We start from the raw sequence: 18413 nt of genomic DNA, 5'->3' as shown, positions 1-18413 counted from the left end.
CCACCCAGGCGCCCCTGAAATTAACTGGTCTTACTGCATACTTCCACCATCTGGAACAAGCTGGTATAATTGAAAGGTCTCTTACTGAAGACGCAGTTATAGCACCAGCTGAGAGACCACCCCTGGAAGGATGGGGTTCTGTTTTACATGATGTGATAATCACTTCAAATCAGAAACCATTACATGTGCTATCTTCCCCACTGTCTTCATATATGGATTCAGGAATTAAGGAGTGGAACTGGGAGTGACTCTGAAGTAGTTGCCCAGGGCTGCCATAACGATGTGCCACAAACTGGGTAGCTTACAAGAGAGATTTGTTCTCTCACAGGGCTGGAATTTCTAAGTCTAAAATCAAGATGTTGGCAGGCCACACTCCTGGAGGCTCTAGGGAAAAATCCTTTATTTGGCTGTTCCAGATTCTGAAGCTTGTCAGCATTTCTTGACTTGTGGCTATATCACTCCAATCTCTGTCTCTTGGTCACACTGCTATCTCTTCTTCTCCATCTCTTCCATGTGCCTCGTTGAAGGACACAAGGTAGGATTTAGGGCCCACTTGATAATATAGGGCCCTCCTTATCTCAAAACTCTTAACTTTATATATCTGAAAAAAAACTCTTTTCCAAAATAAGATAATACCCACAGTTTTGGGGAACTAGAACATGGGCATATCTTTTTGGGAACCACCATTCCACTCACTGCAGCTACACATCTGAATCATAAGGGAAGCTCTTTAAAAAGAAGAGAGAGAGAGAGTGTGAGAGAGAATTTCCTTGGGCATTCTGACTCTGCATTTCAAAAGGTGGTATTTAGAAGTCTATATCCACAGATGATTCTTGCACATCTAGGCCATGGAACTGCATTTAAGCATCATAATGTGTTGCATGCAAGGCCCTTCAATTTTAGATTTGCTAACCTTATTACTCTGAATAAGTTATGCAACGTCTCCAAGCCTCAGTTTCATCTGTAAAATGGAATTAAAGTACTTTTTTAAAGGCAAAAATACCCTTTTTAAAGGATTCTGTGAAGATTTAACGAATTAATGCATGTGACCTGCTTAGAATAGTGTTTGGACCATCGTAAGCCCTTGGGAAGTGTTTGGTATCATTGTAATTATTATCGCTACTATTATTATCATCACTGTCATCACCAGTAGTTATTCCATGATATGAGAGCTGGTATCCCAGTCATGGCTTTTATCCCACTGTATTTGGGAATGTTGTCCCATACTACCAAGTGTCAGAGGGTCACAACCATCTTTCCAACTCAAGCAGGAATGGAGGCCAGATTCACAACATCCTTACAAATGTCGGATCATCTGTCTTAGAGTTGTTGCCCTAACAGAATACCACTTTCAAATTAATTTTTTTATCATGCCCAATTTGGATGACATAGTCTGATTTATGACTCACAGTTCCAAAGAAGGATGAATATAGGTTGGTTTGATTTTCCAGGTAGCCACAAAATATTATGTATCATACCTATGTGTTTATGTACTGGCTGTTCATGGAGCAGCAGAGTTGAGTAGTTGCAACAGAGGTCATATGGCCTGTAGAACATAAAATATTCACTATATGGCCTTTACAGAAAAAGTTCACTATGCTAGATGCTCAAGCTACGAACACACACACATCATTGTGCCTGTTCTTGAAGAGTTTACAGACTTGGGTAAGAGATGGAAAAAGGAAACCCAATAGCCAAATATAGTGGACAAATGCCTCTACTAATTCTGTGAACCCTGAGAACAAGATTTATAAAGGAAGAAGACGCTTAGTTCTTTCTATGAAAGGTTTAAGAAAGACTTAGAAGAGGAGATGACATTGAGATTGAGCATCACAACAGATATGATTATGCTCAGTGGATACCACAGGGTATTTCAGAGGAAGATTCAGTGGGATCAAAGGAGTCAGAAAAGTCAGCAGAAAGCATGAGAATCACTCATTAAGTTGCACAGTGCCACTGCAGCATCTGGTGTGTGGGGTGGGGGACAGAAGGAGTAAGTTAGGCTAGTGGTAAGTGGGTCCTAGAGACAGGGAAAAGAAACCCAAACTTTATGACATGGGAATCCCATTTGTATCTTGTAACCTTCATCAGAACTGCTGTGGCCTCCTGGATGACTCACTTTTTAAAAAAATTTTTTTAAACAACTGATACTGTTATCTATAACCATGTAAAGATGGAGAAAGTAGCGGGGGTGGATCTGGTCATCATGACATTAGCCTCTTAATTTATGTCTTTGTAAAGATGTTTGCATAGCAAAGTTATTATGTTTTATGATTGGAAAACTCCTCTGGAATTGATGGCCATTCCTTACAACAGGAATCTAATTTTTCAAAGCACGATGTGGACAACACAGAGACAGTACAAAGATAAGGAAAGAAATGTCTTGAGACCCCCACCCCAACCCCAGCCATAGTCATATAAAAATGACAAGTAAATGAGTTTTGAATAGAAAATGAGAAATCCAGGCATTGTGGTAGGAGGGGATGTTCCAAGAACAGCTATTTTCCTGGGAAAGCTGTGCAACTGGCCCATCAAAGGGTACACAGGAAAGATGCTCTCCTTTCATCATTTGTTTGTCATTGAAAATTATTTTCTTGATTGCCCCTTCCTTGAACTCTAAATTCTGGTGGTGAATAAATTCAAACTCTATGATGTTCTGTTGAGAGAAGAAAGGTAAAGTGGGAAGTGCCTTGGGAGGGGTTGGAAGAAACTGCATTTGCGGCTATAGAATCACTATCATCATTACACCATCATAATTCACCAAGTTTCAGCAGATCGTATTTGAACCATATCTGAATTGTTCTTCAGATGATCTCAAATTGTTTGCTACTAGAAATTGACCCTGAATGTAGTATCATGTTCATGATAAAGAATTGCAGAACTGGATCTATTCCATTGTCTCTTTTCTTCACCTATGAAGTAAGAATATTGGAAAACTTGGAATAGAGGGTTGGAAGAGCATTTGAGGTTGGGATATCGGGTTTCCCAAGATAACTATAACTCAGTTGCCTCTAACCTACTATTTATTTGCTCTGTGATCTCAGAAAAATGGCCCCTCTGAACCACAATTTCTTTATCTGAGAATAATATGTATAAATCATATGAAACTACTAAGAATATTAAATTAAGTAAAGAATTATAAACTAGCCAAGAAAGACTTCATCTTCCCTTAAGGTTTGCAAAAAATCAAGGAGAATTTAGGTGATAAGAGATAATAGGTTTTATATGTGTTTAGTCAATTGTCTTTAACATATACTGAAAGCGTGAAACATAGTCTAAACTCTACCCAATTATCCCACTCTGGGGAATCTTTCTTAAGAAAACAATATGGTACTATTTAGGATTATTATATAGTAACAAAAATTATAAATAATCTGAATGTTTAACTAAATGACTAAATAAAATAGGATGCTACTTTGTGAATTATTATGGGGTTATTTATATGGATTTATAATTCTACAGCCCCTGCTGAAGTCTCTTCCAACTTCAAACACAATCACACCTTATACAGTGTATTTAAAATCACAACATTAATGTGAAGGTATACTTTTACAAGGAAAAACAATATAAAAATTTGTGGAGTTGCGATTGGAGAAAAATATATCACAACTTTGAATATGACTACGGACACAAACTAGTGCCAAAATTTGTGACAGTTTTCCATAGATTTTCTGGTCAGTGGAGTTGGATTGAGAAAAATCAGTAGCCTACCAATGCACCACCCAATAAGACTAAGGAATCCTAAACTGCTGGGAGAGATAGAATGATACTTCATTTATTCCTCACAGTTTGCCCTCTAGTTCAAGACCTTTACTTATCAAAAAACCAGTAGCCATGCTTCAAATAGTTAACTGCTATGTTTTGAAGAAACCATAGTTGTCTTACTCCCCATCTGCTATGGACTAAATGTTTGCATCCCCTCAAAATTTATCTGGTGAAGCCCTAATATGGTATGGTGCTATTTGGAAGTGGGCTTTTGGGAAATAGTTAGGTCATGAGGGTAGAACCCTCATAATGGAATTAGCACCCTTATAAAAGAAAAATGAGTGAGTTTGTTTCCTCCATTTGCTGCTCACTATGTGAGGGTACAAGGAGACAGGCCTTCAGCAGACACCACTGGCACCTTGCTCTTGGACTTCCAGCCATCAGAACTGTGAGAAATGAATGTTGTTTAGGCTTCCTGGTCTATGGCATTTGTTATAGCAGCCCAAGTGAAGACACTTGTATCTGTGATCCATCTTTCAATATCATTTTGCAGAGTGTTCCTTCCAGAAAGCGGGATAGGCAGCTATGGGATGGTGGTGATAGTGGTGGTAAGCTGGTTACCACTTTGCTTTTGCATTCTAGGGGTAGAGTTCTCTCAAGCAAAGCATTGTAGGAAATTCTGCAACAAGTAACCAGCAGCTTAGGTAAAAGCACAACTTATGCTGTTCCAAGTTTCAGAGACCTGAACAGCAAAGGTAGGAACCATTCCATTGTGGGCCAGGAGAACTGACCTAGGTGAATTCCCGGTAGGCACTGGCCAGAAGCTGTGCAAATCGATTGCATTCCAGTTATGCTTTCGAGTGAAACTGATGGATACAGAAGGCGGAGAAGAGGTCAAACCAAAAATACTTGGAACTTTCTTGGCCTAGAAAATCTCTTCAGCATCTTGTTCCAAAGGCCCACTAAATTCCAAGTAAACAAATATAAAAACTTATTCCAAGATTGTGAACCTCTTTTTTTTAAGTCATGTCTAATATCCCAAACATTAATTTACTTGGCATTTCTTGCAATAGTTAACACAATATATGTTGCAAGCTGTTGGTATATGCAGGTGGAAAATGAATTAATGATTGTAGACACAGTTCTATTTTGGCCTCAGGGTCGATATTAGAATCACTCAAATTAATTGCTGGAAAATAAATGCTTGTCATGAATGATGAAGAACTAACATCAGGGGACAGATAGACCATCTTCTATATTACTTAGTTTGGTCCTTACTAATTTTACAGATGATCAAAGTAAAGTGTGGAGATGGGTTAAATAATTTGCCCTAAAGCATATTTCTAGGAAATGACTTAACCAGGATTCACATTTAGTGGCCTGCATTATTGATAGTTGTCCATGTAATATGAATTCAGTAGAAAAGGGGGAAGATTTAAGGAAAGGGGACCAGAAAGAATCTGTGCCCCATCTATGAACTCCTCACAAACTCTTCAGGAAGATTTAAAATTCCAGGATAAAAATCCTAATCCCTTTGTTTAAAAACATTGTTCCTATTAAAACGCAAATGGAAGTAGGAGTGGAAAGATTAACTATCAACTCTCAGTCAGTGTCACATTTATGACAATTACCCTTGGCTCCCTTCCTGAAAGTTGACTTTGATAAGCAAAAGAACCAGTGTGCCAGAGGGAAATAATAGCCTAGAAAAAGAGCCTCAGGCTTAGGAGAAAGTGGGGAGCTACTTTGGTATTTTGGTCCTGGCATTGTATAATGTATGCTTGTGAATATTTAAGGAAAAAAAAATACATTTACACACAAGTATAAATAAGAATCTGACAAAGAATGTGACAATAAAAGCAACTATCCACTGATTAGTTAGGGACTGGTTTGGCTACCTAAAACAGAAAATCCAAGTAGTGATTACTTAAATAAGATAAGGTTTATTTTTCTGGCATGTAATGGAAGTCTGGTGACATCATTCAAGGACCCAGTCTCCTTTTAGCTTTCCTCTCTGCAAGCCTGAAAGTTAACCTCTCAGGATGGCTGCCAGGACTCCAGCAACTGTGTGGAGGAAGACTGGAAAAGGCCAAAGAGACACAGTTCAGCTGATTCCTTCCTCCTTAGGGACCTTTCTGAGAAGCCCCCATTTGGGGACTAAATCCCATAATTAATTCATTGGCCAGCACCAAGCTACATGGCTACTATCTCTGCAAAGTAGGTTGGGAAATGTAATTTTCTTTGTGCTTATTTCTACACCCAGCTAACTCAGGGTTTAGTTTAGTAAGACAGAGTCGTAAGAAAGGAGAATGCATATTGGTTCCATATCTGCCACATCAAAATCTACAAATACAGACTGATCTTTGGCTTCTGCTTTGAGTGTGAAATAATAGCTGTCCACAGGACAATACCTCTAAATTTTGGAGGGGGAAAATGTAATCCATAATTTTATACATAACAAAGTCATAATTCATATGAGAAGCAACAAAAGAAATTACTCACAGCTAAGAAATTTTCCAATATACGAGGGCTTAGAAAATATATAATCTATGTTGCACTTTTTAAAAAAAATCCCAAATGATTTTTACAAGTGACTAAGAGATGAGTCAAAATTAAAAACATAATCATGAGTTAAATATAAACTCTAGAGATAATCATTAAGATCAGTTAAACAGGGAGTTGACCAAGATATTATTTTACATAACTGTTTTAAATACAATTAAAATAAATGTAATGTCTAACTAGATAACTCAATGAAATATAAACATTTTTTATAAAAACATCAATTAATACAATTAATTCAAGATGATAGAAAAAGCATTAAAAGATTAATATCTATGAAGGTTTTGAAAAGTTATCAAGAATTGTCGCAAAAGGCTAAAAGACCAAATAAGTTTACTGGTAATTTCTTGCAGACTTTTAAAGAAAAGATAATGCTTATACTATTAACAAAGTTCTGTGCTTATGAAAAAGTGAAAGTTTTCCTAAATGATTTGTAAAATTTCATAAGCTTGACACCCAAAATTCATAAAAGTAACCAACTGAGGTATCCAATTTTTAATTGTATTTAAAATAGTTAAAATAATTGTGTAATCAACTCATTAACTGATGTCAATGCAGTAAACTATAAACAACTTCTCATAAATATGAAGCAAATATATATATAAAAAAGTATTAGTATGGGGTTCCTGGATGGCTCAGTCCTTTAGCGGCTGCCTTCAGCTCAGGTCATGTTCCCAGCATCCTGGGATCAGCCCCACAGCAGGCTGCCTGCTCAGCAGGACGTCTGCTTCTCCCTCTCCCACTCCCCCTGCTTATGTTCTCTCTCGCTATTTCTCTTTCTGTCAAATAAATAAATAAAATCTTTAAAGAAAAAAAGTATTATTATATAGCAACTAACATAATCAATTACAAATGTAATCACAAATTAAATTAGTTATAATTTCTAATCCATAAATATAAATTTATAAATAATAATATATAAAGATAAAGCATTAGTCAATTTAATTCTACTTTATAATTCTACTTTGTCAAGTAGTATTTATAAAAAAATGCAAGTATAATTTACAATTATGAGTTCTATTAATATTTAAGATCAAAAAAGAAAATTTCTGATCAGTAAATAAATGCTGAAAATGTTTTTAATAAATTGCGATATGTATTCCTGTTAAAATCTAAAAATTTAATACCAGAAGACTATTTTCTTAACATGGTAAAGAATAGTTATCTTTTTTTTTTTTTTTAAGAATAGCTGTCATAAACCAAAGATGGAACTTAAAATACTTGAATATATCACTAAAACTAAAATCAAAAGCATGTTGCTATCACCACTATTAGCCTACATTAAGGGTTCTGGTCAAGGCAATGAGTAAGACACAGAACTGAAGCAAAAGTCAGAGGCATTGGAAGGGAGGAAACGATATTATTATTATTTATAGATGACAATACTTTACCTACAAATCACAAAAAATCAATTGAAAATTAATTGTTGGCTTAAAAGGTATATATACAACATAGTCAAAACTCCTTTTAATATGAAGTAATCTGAAAATATGAAAAATACATCTGTTGTTATAGATAAAATATATGAGTATACAAGTGCATATACATAAGGATAATATCCATATATTCATATATATGTGTGTGGGTGTGTATATATACACACACATATATAAAACATATATATACATGTGTGTATATATATATATATATGTGTGTATATATATATATATATATATAAAGAGAAGTCATGAACTAAGAAGGATTTACACAAAGAGAACTGCAAACATACTTGGGATATAGAAGAAGATATGAATAAATTCAGAGCTTATGTTCTGGAGGGGGAGAGGCCATAGAGTAAATATTGGGTGAAAAAGTGCTGCTTTACAAATCAATGTATATAATTAATATAAATCAAGTTAAAGTTCAGAGATTTTTGTGGAGAGAGGGAAAATTTCACAAAATGGTTTTAACCGTCACCCAGAATGCAAAAATCGTATTGGTTGGTGAGATGCAGCGCATGCAGTCTCCTTAATCTGGAATCCCCATTTTCCTGGACCCCTTCTCTGCCTCTAGGGCTAGTTTGGGACTTCCCTGGGCCATCCTGATAAATTGCCATAAAGTCTTGGAGAAAGGGTTGAGGTCTTGATCTTCTCTTTACACTAAGGTCCTTGGACTACTTACACAAATTTTCTTCCCTCTGCATTAATCTTCAGTCTCTAAATATCAACATTTCGCTTGAGAAAAGATTTAATAAAATTAACTTCCACCTCACTAGCTATATCACTATACCTGTATTTTCCAAAATTACCTTTAATGAGCCTGTATTGCCTTGGAACCAGAAATAATGTTAACATTATTTTTAAGATTATTTAGGAAGAGATCTTAGTGGGGTGCTTGGGTAGCCCAGTTGGCTTAGGATCCAACTCTTGCTTTCAGCTCAAACCATGATCTCAAGGTTGGCAACCAAGACCTGAGTTGGGCTCCGCACTCAGAGCAGAGTCTGCTTGAGACTCTATTCCTCTCCCTCTGCAACTTCCCTTCTCTAAAATAGATAAAATAAATCTTAAAGAAAGAGATCTTGGCATCTTAAACGGTTACAATAATAAGTTATTTTAAGAAAAGAAAGTCTGTTTCAACAACTGGAATTGTAGCGAGCTTCCAGTAAAAGTTATCTGTGGGGCCCTAGGAAAGCTGATAGAGAACACCCAAATCATGGTTGAAACTATAATATCCACAGAATATAGGAAATGGATTGGATGTAAACTTATTTTTTTTAAGATTTTATTTATTTATTTGACAGACAGTGAGAGATTACAAGCAGGCAGAGCAGCAGGCAGAGAGAAAGGGGGAAGCAGGCTCCCTGCTGAGCAGAGAGCCCGATGTGGGGCTCCATCCCAGGACCCTGGGATCGTGGCCTGAGCTGAAGGCAGAGGCTTAACCCACTGAGCCACCCAGGCACCCAAGTTGAGTAATTATTGCCAGCTAGTGGGGGAGAAAAATTGGATAGGTTATGAAATGCACTTAGCATCACAGCAAGACAAAGCCCCATGCAAGCTGACTTGTGGGATGGAGAAAATCTATTAAGAAAGGGGAATACTTTTGGCAACAGTGAGCCACCCAGGCACCCCGTAAACTTATTTGATTAAAATTCCATTCTCTATTTAGGAATCTGGTGGCCATTTATACTGCTAAAAATTATGAGATAAATTAAGAATCATGTCCTATTAATTACTTGGGAGAAAATGATCAAAAGGTTAACTAATGAAATAATGAGACTTCCCTGCTTTGCCTTTTTTCAAATAATGGAGTGAATTTGAGGTGTGTTTTCTTTCTCTTCTTTCTTACCAAAACCTTCCATTTCTAGCATTGAGGTTATAAAATTCAGAGACTCTTACATGTTTTCTTTATTGGGCCATCAACCCATGTTGGGCAGGAGTGTAGAGGCAGAGGGGCCTTTGCTCTTGAGTGGCTCCTTTTCTGGTAGGTGAAGGAGCAGGTGGGGCTTTCTGTGTTACAGTCACCACCATGTGTGCTAGCTGATTGCTCTGTAGTTATGTGCTTGGCATAGAATAAGCATTCATTAGATATCTGTTGTATAAAGCTTTTTGCCGATTTGTGATAGTCTTAGTATTTTCTCCCAAATTATTTGTCTTAGGTTGAACGAAAGTCCACAAATTAACTGATCCACGACAGATAATTGAGAGTTGGTTATACATGCAAAACAAAACCATTAAGAAATCAAAATAAATACTCGGTAGAGGAAAAAAATTAATAAAAGCAAAGGAAGTAATACATCAGATTGGTAACCACAGATGAGCTTGAACAGTGGGATTTCTGGATTTTCTAAAACACTTAACCAATATTCACTAATTTTATAATAAAAAATAGATTTTTGAAAGTATTTTCAGATGTGTTTGCACTTTGTGGTGGATTTAGGATTTTGTTTACATGGTATCATAAAGCTCAATTGATTTGGTAGTTCCTTAGACAATCAACAGATCTAATAGCAAAATACAAAACAAACAAAAAAACTCGGACTTGAAATCGGTCCCTAATGTAATTGGAATCTTTAGTTTATAATTGACTTATTCTCACATTGAAATAATACATGACATTATCTCTTAATACTAGAGAGAATAAGGGTAAGAGTTATACTTAAAAGAACAATAAACAATGGTGAGCAAATATCAATTTTTCCCCCTTAATGCTCCCTATGTACCTAACTTATGATGTTAGTACAAAATTTATCCTCATTATTTTGTGATTATCTTCTTCCTATTAATGAACCTACAAATTACCTGAGAACAGGAACCCTGCCTTAATCACACAGCCCATCCCTGGAATAAGTTAGTTCCCCATGTAGTATTCTCCCACAGCTCCCTGAGCCTCCCTGTCTGAGAACTCATCACAATTATAAGGAATATGTTTCGCCCTCTCTTTCTGGTTTTACGTGGAGGGATCTCCATTAGAGTGAAAACCTCTGTCTCTTGTCCCCTCCCGGCTTCTTGTACTCTTAACCTCTGGACTTAGCTGGGAGTGTGGCTCTCCCCTTTAATGGAGGAGACCAGCCAACTGGCAGAGGCAGCCTGGGTTAGCTACTGAGCAGATAGAAGAAAGTGAAGGCAATCATAGACCCTTTGCAGTGGATGCTATTGGCAGAGGACCTAAATGATTTTTGCCTCTGTCTTTCTGCATGGACTCTCAGTCGGATGATTAAACTACTCTGGAGAAGTTCTACAGTTTTATAGAGAAAATTCAGCTCAAGGGAGTATTAGAAAGCTCCGTGACTAAGTAAGCCCCATACTCCAAACTGTTTTATCAGTTATAAAGCTGGCATTGTGACCTCCACCTCTCTGATTCAGAACTTGCATGAGAAAGAGAATGGTATAATGATATGATTTCTTTAAAATGCTAAAATTACTTTCAATATGGTATTTCTATTGCCTACTAGATGGAAGATCCTTGAAAAGCATAGATTCTATGTCTATTTGCATCAACATTGTCTTCCCAATGTCCATCATAGTGCCTAGCATACAGTAGGCACCCAATGAATATTTGTGGAATGAATGACTTTATCTTTTGATTATTGTTTTTTAGTACAGTCCCTGTACCATAGACTGGGTGGCTTAAAAAACACTTACTGCTCATAGTACTAGAAGTTGGGAAGTCGAAGATCAAGGCACCTGTAGATTTGGTGGTTGTTGAGATCCTCTTCCTGGTTTTGAGAGAGCCGCCTTCTTGCTGTGTTTTCACATGGCAGAAAGAGAGCGAGACAGAGCTCTGGTCTCTTTCTCTTCTTATAGGGGCACTAATCCTATCATGGGGGCTCCACCCTCATGACTTCCTCTAAACCTGTTTATCTCCCAAAGGCCCCATATCCAAATACAATCACATTGGAGACTGGGGTTTCAACATACGAATTTTAAAGGGGCACAAACACAAAGTTCATAGCAGTCAGGTCATAGAATTGATGCTTAGTAAACTTTGAACTGCACTGAGGCTTGGATTTAAAGGATAGGCATCATGGAAGGAAGCACATTCTGGTTCATTCTTCTTAGCACTTTAACCCAATCCTCTGTTTCTGAGTGAGTGCAAGCAACCTCTTAAGCCTACCTGAGACTTTCCCTGTTGCTTCCCTTTCCCATCTCAACACAGTACCTGAGGGTGTTTGCATGCTTCGTCTTAAGTACTATGGAAACAAAATTATATTTTGTTGAAAAAGACAAAATTTGGAGTGGGAGAGGAAATGAAGACATCTAATAATAATAGTAATAAGATTTAGAATCTGCTCCACTTTCTATGTAGCACAAAGAGACTTATTAATTGTGCTATCATTCCTCTGCACAAGTGACTCTGTCCAGGCAATGGCCCACTTCCCATGTCTGTGGGCTCTCTTTGAGCCATGCCTCCTACCGAATGACTCCACTTAGACTCTGAGTTAGGAGTGAAACATTTTCTTAATTTCTACCACAGAGAAGAATGATACTACATGTTGAACATCTGTGACTCTTAAGTGTGGGCTTCATACAGTACCCACAGCACTTTCCCACACATAAATCTCTGTGTGAACTTAGGTCAACTGATACTTGCCTTCATAGGTGACTGTGAGGCCAAGTACATGTTGTCCTTTATCAGTCATAAAGCATAAAACCAAGACTCCCTTTCTAATGGGAAAAAGGCCGCAGTTTGAGAAGCCTTGAACAACAGCTCACAGTAATGTTGCTTGTCTGCTTTTTCCTCCTGCTTTTTCCACCTTGGGTGACAGGAAGTTCATTCGGTCAGCTGGAATCTCAGGTTCTCAGAGTCAGAAGTCACAATCTCCTCAACCACCCAGGGCTAATGTTCCTTCTCAATATGTGTGGTCCAGCCTATGTTTTTCCTTCTCTCTGGGCAAAGAGATGACAATGTCTTTGAGATCACTCACTACATCTCCAGATAGCTTCAGTCAAATGAGGAGGTTATATGACAGTATGTCCAGGAAATCCAGATAGATTAGATAGATGATGATGGTAGATGATAGATAAATGATAGATAGATAGATAGATAGATAGATAGATAGATAGATAGATGATAGGTGATAGATAGATGATAGACAGATAGATAGATAGATAGATAGATAAAGAATGAAGGATAACAAGAGCTTCAAATTACTTAAAAGCTCTTTAAAACACTTCATTCCACCCTAAGGAACAGTGTTTCTGTAACCTGTTTTGCTTTATACTATCTAGAAAGACAAGTAGACACAAAGCATTTCTAGAAAGAAAACAATTCTAGTATTGCTCAAACACAAAAATGCAGATGCAGAGAAATCAGGGAATGAGACTACACCACTGTTTCCTTCCAGTCCTTTCACTGAGTCATTGATGGTCAACGGGAGCCCTTCTTCCTCTGGTCTTTCTCCCTCTCTCTCTCTCCATGGTTTTTCCATCCTCTTACACATTTCTGTAGAATCCAAACTCCACCCTGGATTAAACAGATACTTTACAATCCTCCACAGAAGTAGGCTTGGGTTTCCAGAGGTTTCTGAGTGGGTTATTGTTGAAGTGAACACCTTTTACTGATATTTAGTCCATCATATATGATTTAAGATATTATTTATAGAAAAAAAATAAAAACTCTACTAAGAGTAATTGGAGTAGAGAACTCCATTAGGTTACATTAAATTTGTCATATAATTAAACAGATGTAATGATGAAAGGTATTAATCTAGAAGAGAAGATACCCAGTTTTTATGGAGAGTAGAAGTTACTCAATCATAGTCATAGTTAGCCTTGAATGTTGCCTATTTCCATTGCCTTACTCTTTTCTCTTTATTCTTTGTCATCACTCTATACCTTTTTAAAAGTATTTTATTTATTTATTCGACATAGATCACAAGTAGGCAGAGAGGCAGGCAGAGAGAGAGGGGGAAGCAGACTCTCTGCAGAGCAGAGAGCCCGAAGCGGGGCTTGATCCCAAGACCCTGGGAGCATGACCTGAGCTGAAGGTAGAGGCTTTAACCAACTGAGCCACTTAGATGCCCCTATACTTTTTTTTTTTTTAATCTCCTGAAAAACAAATAAACAAAAAAAGAAAACCACTTTCACTCTTTGCTTTGCTTCTTAGAAAGAATTTGATGTATGACTCTTCCTCTTGTGCAAGCTAGAGATATAGAGTTTCTGATTCAGGTCAGAATTACTGGAGCCAAAAAGACTATGAAAGGCAGGTGTAAGGATGAAGGCAGTGAGAATCAAAGACACAGTGAGGTGACACCTCTGGGTTAGATCAGAGGCTGCCTGTTGCAGGGTAGGGGATAGGAGATAGATAGCTAAGATGGAGCCAGACTGTGGAATCTTATGAAACTTGACTTAGTTCTCTTGCACATTGGAAAAGCAACCATACATTTGCAATAGCAAGCGTTCCTCTCCTGCACCTCTACCAGTATCTTGTCTCAACTTCCCCCTGGCTCATCTCCCTCTCTCCTTAGGTGGGGAGCTCAGCTGTTCCGGACAACAGAATGGGAAGTCACTGAGACACCCTGGAGCTTTGCTTTTGTGGTTCTGACACAGAGCATTAGACCTAATTTAATTTGAAAATAATATAGTAAGATGAAAGGAAATCCCACTTGAGCTCCTCATTTTAAAAAGAGTTCAAATAAAAAGATGATATGAGCCTGAGACCTGAACCTCAAAGAAGGCCCTCTGCTCAATGGAGGCAGATGGGGCCAGATGTTTTTCTCATCTGTGTTCCGTCCCTTCTGGCATGGGGGCCAGAAGAGGGAAGAAATCACACAGCAGAAGAACATGCCAATTTGCTGATGCTGCCCTCTTATTTAGCTTATGGAAATTTCATAGCATCTAAGGTCTAACTTTCCCCCTGGATTTGAGGGGAAAACTACCTATAGCCCTCTTGAACTAGTTTCATGGAAAGAACTTTGTTACTGTGCAGAATTTCACCCAAGATTAATTGAACTTGACAACCTGAATATCTTCTGCATGATGTACTAAGGTAGTGTTTTTGAAAAATGTCAGTATCTGATCCTTGGTGTGTGGTTTTTAGATGTCCAAAGTATTCCCACTTCTCAAATTCACTTTAAGAAGCTGGAATGCAATGCATTTCTGGGTTTTCTTTATTTCAGATGAATCCCCACCTTGTTATAGCAGAGTTAAATATACTTCAAATCAACAATTCATCACAATTAAAAAAAATACTAAATGATATCCAGACCGGCTGACCTCGGTTCAACACAAAACATTCTCTACTTTACGGGAAATCGGGATCACAGGCCAGCTTTACATTAAATGGAAAGTGTACGCTACCATCTTGTGGACAAAATATAAATAACACTGAAATATTCTCAAGACTACTTCTTTCCCTTCATAGACAGTTAATACCTAACATCTTAGCCTACCATATCCCAGTATGATGTCCTATGCAGTTTGGAATTTTGGACCTAAATGATCCTTGTCAACAGATCAGGCATAGTACGTGAAGAAATGAGAGTATACTGAGAAAATTGTGGAACACAATTACCAGAGCCACCTGGGTCCTCATATAACCCTTGCCTTGACTCTTGTATCTAGTTTTTATTTTCCCAATTACAAAAGGTTTCTGTTCATCTTGTATTAGACACATGGGTTTTGGGTGGTGTTGACCGAGTTAGCTTAACGCAGTGTCCTATGGAGATGAATGTGTTAATACTCATAAAAATTAGCTTATCAACCAGTTATTTTCTAATGAATGTAAAAAAAAGTTATTTTTCTCCTTAATTCTTTGTACACTCACACACACATACACACAAATCTCCCCCTCGTCACAGTACTAAAGAAGTGACCTTCTACAATGTGGAAGCGTGATTGCTGTCATTACAGCTGAATGAAAGAAGAAATCATAGGATCACAGCATCTTAGGATGGACAAGGACCTTCACATTTATCAAACCCAACCATGTTTGTAATGCTTGAATCGTTTATACAGTAGTACCCAGCCACTTTGAACATTTCCTCCCAGAATGTAAGAAAATACGGGCGATTGGATCCATGTGAACAAGAGACAGGAGATTTTTAGTACACATTCCCATAGATTCATTTTGTTGTTGTTGTTGTTAATACAGAAAGAGAAATTAGCAACATTAGGCTAGTTGTTAGAGAGTATCTATGGAATATTCTGTAAATGCGGGTGCCTGGGTGGCTCAGTCGGTGAAGCGGCTGCCTTCGGCTCAGGTCATGATCTCAGGGTCTTGGGTTCCTTGCTCAGCGGGGAGCTTGCTTCTCTCTCTGCCTCTCTATTCCCCTGCTTGTGCTCTCTCTCTCACTGGCAAATAAATACAATCTTAAAAAAAAAAATCAGTAAATGCCAGTTTTTCTCCTTGAGGTAGAAGTCCTAGCCCATATATATATATATCTATATATATCTATATATATCTATATATATAGATCTATATATATAGATCTAAATTAAGGATGTAGATATATATATATATATATATATATATCTCAAATGGCCCCCATGCCCACTGTTGCTCAGAAGATCTTCAAAAGTTAGAATCTTCCAGTAGTAAAAGAGATGCAAGATATCTACCAGGGGGGCACCTGGGTAGCTCAGTGGATTAAAGCCTCTGCCTTCAGCTCGGGTCATAATCTCAGGGTCCTGGGATCGAGCCCCGCATCAGGCTCTCTGCTCAGAAAGGAGTCTGCTTCCCCTTCTCTCTCTGCCTGCCTCTCTGCCTACGTGTGATCTCTTTCTGTCAAATAAATAAATAAATGAAGTCTTAAAAAAAAAAAATATCTACCAGGGTGAGGATCTGTTTTCTTACATCAATTCTTCCTTTAAGACATCACATCTAAATTAAGGATGTAGCATAAGAATGTTTGTGTGTGTACGTGTGCGTGTTGCTCCATGAATTCTTCCTCATAGGGACATTATGAATCCCCTGTCCCCAGGTTGACCCCAGTGATAAGACACCACTGAAGGGGTTTGCATCATGTTCATTTCTGTTGTGAGTAAAAAATACGTAACTGGTCTTTCCTAGTTTTCTCAGCTGTATATAAAGGAGTGATTTACATCTTATACTATCTCGCATAGAGACAATTCAAAGATTATGACACCACCATCCCTCGTTATTTCACTAGGCTTAATATGCCTGTTAAGACACTACATACACAATAGAGAGGAGAACCAGTTGCTAAAGAAATATGTCCACCCTCACTTCACGGTCACTGTTGAAGCCCCGAGTTTCTGCAACTAGAGGTGCTCCAGAACCACAGCACAATGACAGTGATGACTACAACATTGACAAAGACAGACTGCTGCCTGGCCGGATATTTGTTTCCCACCCGGCTCCAGGGAGGGTAGGTGAGAATTAGAAATGTTACTCACCACACTGAAGCAACTGTTGGTCTTCCAGACCAGTTCCCCTCGTCTCTGCGTTTTGATTTGCCTGACCTCCTCCCTCCTCAGGGTCTTTGGGTTGTTGCTGATGTTTGTTTTCATTATATTTGTGGCTAAAGGTATAAATGCAGCCTCTGAGAGGAGACCATTACTTTAAAAGGTCTGAGGAAGCTTTGAAAGAAAAGCTGGTTGTGAACTGTGCCTTGATAAACTGCTTTTAAACCACCAGTACCAAAGCACCATAAAATCAATGAGAAAATTAGCCAAATATGATGAGAAGAAATCTGCGGCACTGCACTGTTTTCCACAACTTGCACATGGTATTTTCAGTTGCGCTCTCTCTCTGTGTGTGTATATATGTGTGCATGTATACGTATATGTGCACACACACACATATATGTGTGTATATTGACATATTAGAGGCATATAGCATATTAACTTTTGTTGTACAATGTAAATGATTCAATATTTGTATATATTGCAAAATGGTCACATGATAAATCTAGTTAACACCTGTTGACATATGTACTTAAAGGTTTTTTTTTCTTGTGATAAGAACTTCTACTCTCTTAGTAACCTTCAAATATGTGATGCAGCCTATTCACTATGATCACCATACTGTACATGACATCCCCAGGACTTATTTATTTTATAAGTGACTATTTATTTTTATGTGAGTGATTATTTTTTTGAATGCTAACACTAGCATTTTATCATAACATTTTCAGGATTCTTCTGTGCTTAAGAAGATTTTACTGCATTCTTACTATAGATTTAGGGTAATTTAAAGTTATTCTTGTCACCAGATAATCTTACCTCCAAATTAGTACTGGAACTCAATGGCAAAACAAAGTTCAATGTCCAGAATGGTCCTGCATGTTCAAATTTTTATATACTGCTTTGTTCTGTATTTGTGTAATATGGGGCACCCGGGTGGCTCAGTTGGTTAAGCATCTGCCTTCAGCTCAGGCAATGATGCCAGAGTCCTGGGATCGAGCTCCACATCAGGCTTCTTACTCAGTGGGGAGCCTGCTTCTTCCTCTCCCTTGGCCTGCCATCCCCCTTACTTGTGCTCTCTCTCTCTTTCTGTCCAATAAATAAATAAAACCTTAAAAAATAAAAGTTTGTATAATAGACAAAAGGGATACTGTGAAATTTGCAGAAATTCTAAAAGAGCTCAGGATCAGAATGAATGATATTATTTCTTGGATGTCTATGAAATAGTTAATCTACCAAATCTCCTCCACATACAGTAGCCTGAACATCCCCATTCCAAGCTCAGTGTACATAAGAGGCTTATCTGAGTAACAAAGTTAGAAGTACTAGATTAGAATTCACGTT

This window comes from Mustela erminea, chromosome 6 (genome assembly GCF_009829155.1).
Source record: "Mustela erminea isolate mMusErm1 chromosome 6, mMusErm1.Pri, whole genome shotgun sequence".
NCBI classification, from domain to species: domain Eukaryota; kingdom Metazoa; phylum Chordata; class Mammalia; order Carnivora; family Mustelidae; genus Mustela; species Mustela erminea.
The sequence above is the reverse complement of the archived record's forward strand: the minus strand, read 5'-3'. Positions refer to the sequence as shown.